Source organism: Lynx rufus, unplaced genomic scaffold (assembly GCF_022079265.1).
Source record: "Lynx rufus isolate CCGP_SWC_20201006 ecotype Redwood Valley unplaced genomic scaffold, mLynRuf1.p SCAF_1, whole genome shotgun sequence".
NCBI lineage: Eukaryota > Metazoa > Chordata > Mammalia > Carnivora > Felidae > Lynx > Lynx rufus.
Genome location: NW_025814823.1, coordinates 128483649 through 128488698, shown reverse-complemented (window position 1 = coordinate 128488698; position 5050 = coordinate 128483649). Strand labels below are relative to the sequence as shown.

The 5050-nt window shown below is 39.4% G+C and overlaps 1 pseudogene; it reads left to right on the top strand.

The window, feature by feature from the left end:
- Positions 1–563: 563 nt before the first annotated feature.
- On the top strand, positions 564–1836 carry LOC124501925 (tubulin alpha chain-like; annotated as a pseudogene).
- The last annotated feature ends 3214 nt before the right edge of the window (positions 1837–5050 follow it).

Here is a 5050-nt window from a genome sequence, read left to right as displayed (position 1 = left end):
ATTGAAATGCAAGCACCTTGGAATAAACGCAAAGAAGAACAGGCACTGCTGACATCCGTGATGAAGAGGGGAACAGGATTAAGAAAAGCTTCCTTTAAGAAGAAGCCTGGAGATGATACTCAGTAAAATGCTTTGGAAAATTAAATAAGACTTGAATCTCCAAAAGAAAAGGCTGCACTATGGCCCAGAGAAAACTGATACAGAATGATTAGCATTGACATGTATCCAAGAACATTTACTGGCCCTTGAAGACAAAGTCTTTCATTTAGGAAAAAAAAAAAAAAAAAAAAAAAAAAAAAAAAAAAAAAAAAAAAAACCCAACCAAACAAACAAACCAAAAACCAAAGAAACAAACAAAAAAAACTATTAAAAGGAGGAATAATCAAGGTGGCATTATAGCAAAACAGATTACACAGTGGAATATCAAAAGCAAGAGAAGGGAATAAGAACATAAAATATGAGTGCCCGATTGTGCGACTTACCTTGACTCTTAGTTTGTTGGCAACAGTAACCAGGACCCAGTGTCTGCTTCTGTAGCCAGTGCCTGCTAAGCTGTAGCCACCATGTATGAGGGCATCTTCATTCCTGTTGGCCAGGCTGGTGGTCAGATTGGCAGTGCCTGCTGGGAGCCATATTACTTGGAACATGGCATCCAGCCTGATGGTCAGATGCCAAGTGAGAAGACCACTGGGGGAGGGGATGGCTCTTGCATCTTCTTCAGTGAGATGGGTGCTGGCAAACATGTGTCCAGGACAGTGTTTGTAAATCCAGAACCCACCATCATTGATGAATTTTGCACTGGCACCTACTATCAGCTCTTTCACCCTGAGCAGGTCCTCACAGGCTGCCAATAACTACTCCCTAGGGCACTACACTGCTGGCAAGGAGATCATTGACCTTGTCTTGGGCCGATTTAGGAAACTGGCTGATGAGTGTACATGTCTTCAGAGTTTCTTGGTTTCCACATCTTTGAAGAGGGAGCTGGTTCTGGGTCCACCTCCCTCTCTCTGTTGATATGGGAAGAAGTCCAAGCTGGAGTTCTCCATTTACCCAGCCCCCCCAGATGTCCACAGATGTAGTTGTGCTCTACAACTCCATCTTCACTACCCATCCCACCATGGAGCAGTCTGATTTTGCCTTCATGGCAATGAGTCCATCTGTGGTGTCTGTTCTAGAAACCTTGCTATTGAATTCCTAAATCACTGCTTCTCCCTGATTTGATGAAGCCCTGAATGTTGATCTGACAAAATTTCAGACCAACCTGGTGCTCTAACCCTGCATCCACTTTGCTCTGGCTGCATATGCCCTGTAATCTCTGCTGATAAAGCCTACCATGAACAGCTTTCTATAGAACAGGTCACCAATGCATGCTTTGAGCCAGCCAACCAGGGGGTGAAATGTGACCTCCACCATGGTAAATACATGGGTTGCTGCCTGTCATGCTGTGGCATCATGTTCCTAAAGGTGCAGTGCTGCCATGCCCCCATCAAGACCTGTGCAGCATCAAGTCTGTGGACTGCTGCTCCACTGGCTTCAAAGTTGGTGCTAATTACCTGCCTCCCCACTGTGGTACCTGGTGGAGATGTGGCCCAAGTACAGTGAGCTGTGTGTATGCTGAGCAACACCACAGCCATTGCTGAGGCCTGGGCTCGCCTGGACCACAAGTATGACCTGGTGAACGCCAAGTGTCCCTTTGTTCGCTAGTAGGTGGGTGATGGCACGGAGGAAGGGGAATTTTCTGAGGCCTGTGAGGACATGGTTGCTTTTGAGAAGGGTTATGAGGAGGTTGGTGTGGATTCTTCAGTAGGAGAGGATAAACAAGGAGAGGAATACTAATTACGATCCCTTTCAGCCTTCCTGCATTTACCACTCATGACTTGAGCCTCAACGTTAGCTGACAAATATTAAATCTTTCTGATTAGATTGTCTTCACTTTCAACTATGATCATGTCTTACTCTGCCATGTGTACCTGTAAGATTTTCCCATCATATCCCAAAGCAAAGGCTTAGAAAACAACAAAATGAGTCCCCAAATTTGACCAAACATATAACCTTAACAATAAATGTAAATTGTTCCACTCACCTGTTAAGAGACTCATATTTACAAAGAATGTGGAGTTCAGTTCTATGCAGTATAGAAGACGTGTGTAGAACAGTGAAGCCCAGAAAGGCTGAAGGTGTAGAGAGTTGGGCAGAGATTGCTTTAGCGTGAGTCATGTCCCAACCTGCCCCCCGCCCCCAGTTTATATGTTGAAGTCCTAATCCCTCTATGAGATTATATATTGGAGATAGTTTTTAAAGAGTGGTTGAGGTTATATGAGGTTGAAAGGGTGGGGCCCTGATCTGATAGAGCTGGTGCCTTGGCAAAAAGAGAGACACTAGAATGTAGTCTTTGCCATGGGAAGATGCAGAAGGTGGCAGTCTCCAAGCCAGGAAGGTTTTACCAGAATGTGACTATGCTGGCACCCCCATTTTGGACTTTCTAGCCTCCAAAACTGTGAGAAAGTAAATTTTTGTTTTTAGAGTCACCCAGTCTATGGTATTTTTTTAGGGCGGCCCAAGCCAACAAAACAGACAACAAAGAAAATGCCAAGAGAGCGAGGGAGAGGGAGAGAGAAAGCAACAATCATAACTATATGGTTGTGTTCTAAATAAAAAGCATTAAATTAGATACAAAGGACATTTGATTATAGTAAAAGATGTAACTCATGATATAACTTAATGTGTTAAAAAATTTGTCATGAAAACCACTGCCAAAGTTACAGAAAATATAGGAATAGATAGAAATGTTCAAATAACAGAAAACTTAAATCTTACCTATTAACTACGGCCAATAGTTATAAAGCTAAAAGAAAGAAAGAATATGGACTCTGAATGACCTGAGTAGGATAGCTCTAATGGATACACATTAAGCTATATACTCAGAAAACATTATACTGTCCTTTGAAGTATTGATTGAGCAGTCAGAAAAATTAACTCTGTATTAACAAAAATTAAAACACCATATTGGAGACTGAGATCTTGGTAAAGCAATGCCAAATTGCAGAGGAAAATTCATAGCATTAAATACTTAAAATTAAGAAGTTAGTGAATTTTGAATACCCAAAACCAGAATTTATGAAATAATGTGAATTAGAGAAAACAGAGTAAGACACTAATAAAGATAAAAGCAAAAGCAAATGAATTGTAGGAATTTTTAAAATGGTGAAACTAAGTCTATTAGTTGGGTCTGGAAAAAATATTAAAATTGTTGGCTACACTCAATTTTATTTGAAAAATTTAAAAATTTAAAAATTTTAATTACAGTACAGGTACCATACAGTGTTATATTAGTTTCAAGTGTACAATATAGAGATTCAGTAATTCCATGTCTGTGCTCATCAAGATGAGTATACTTCTGTGATGCCTGGATGACTCAGTCAAGTGTCCAACTCTTGATTTTGATTCAGGTCATGATCTCATGGTTTGTCAGATTCAGCCTTGCATCTGGCTCCATGCTTATAGCATGGAGGCTGCCTGAGTGTCTCTTTCTCTCTCTGCCCCCCCCCCCCCCCCGCCCCGACCCGCGCGTGCTCCCGTGTGACTTCTCTCTCTCTCAATAAGTTACTTAAAAAAATGAGTGTACTTTTAATCTGCATCTGTTTCACCAGTCCCCCTCCATCCACTTGACCTCTGGTAACTGTTCTCTCTATGAGTCTGTTTTTTTTTCTGATCTGTTCTTCTTCCCCTTCAGTTTCTTAAATTGCATATGTGAGTGAAATCATAAGGTCCATGATCATGTTGTTGCAAATAGCAAGATTTCATTCTTTTTAATGGCTAAATAATACTCTATTATACATATATACGACATCTTCTTTATCCATTTATCAATTGACTATTGTAAATACAGAAAACAGGGGTGCATATATCCTTTGGAATTAGTGTTTTTGTAGTAAAATATATTTAACGAGAATTTGCCATTTTAGAGCATACAGTTTAGTGGCATTGATTATATTCACAATGTTGTACAACCATCGTCATTACTTACGTTCAAATGTTTTTAATCCCCCTAAACAGAAACTCTGTGCCTGTTAAGCAATAGTTCCCCATTCTCCATCCCCCCACATTATGGTAAATTCCAATGTCTTTTTGTCTCAATTGTAATGTCTGGCTCATTTCATTTAGCACAATGCCCTTAAGGTTCATCCATTTAGCATATGTCATTCCTCCTTTTCTATGTCTGAATTATTTTCAGGTGGATTGCTTCCACCTTTTGGCTACTGTGAATAATGTTGCAGCACTCATTTATTTTTGCAAGGGAAAAAAGCAGGACTGGATGAAATAAGTAAACAAGAATAGAGAAATAATGTCAAAAAGTTAAAGGAGATTATAGGAGACTTATTTGGTCAATCATGTTCAAATACATTTTTAAAAACTTGGATAAAACATTTAATGTATAGAAAAGATAACATTCCAAGGCTGACCCCAGAAAATCTGAAAACCTAAAGATATGAATTATACTAGAAAAAAAGAGAAAAGTTGTGTGGAGGCTGCCTCTCTCCTCAACTATGAGGTGCAAATGTTTTCCCAGATCAACTCTTCAAACCTTAATTGATTACTCAATTGATTTCACACTTTTCTAGATAAAGCCAAGCCACTGGTTTCTGGTTACAGAGTAAAGGATATATAAGCACAAAAATCTGCTATGGAACAGCAATGAAAAGAAAGAAAACAAAAAACCAATGTCCCTTGTGAGTATCAGTGCAAAGGTGTTGAGTGAAATATTAACAGGATCCAGAATGACAATAAAAAAAGAGTAAAATATGACTAAGTGAGGTTTATTTGAGCAAAGGCAGGTTAGCTTAGTGTTAGGAAACCTACTAATGTAATTCACTGTAGTAGTGTATTAAAACAGCAAGCCATGTGCTCCCACCCATGGTTGCTGAAAATTTTATGAGAGTCCATTATTGATTATGGAAAAACACCTCATGAAGTATAACTAAATTCATGCTGCCTTAATATAACATTTATCTTATTGCAAAAGTCAGCTCATGCTTAATGTACAAACAAT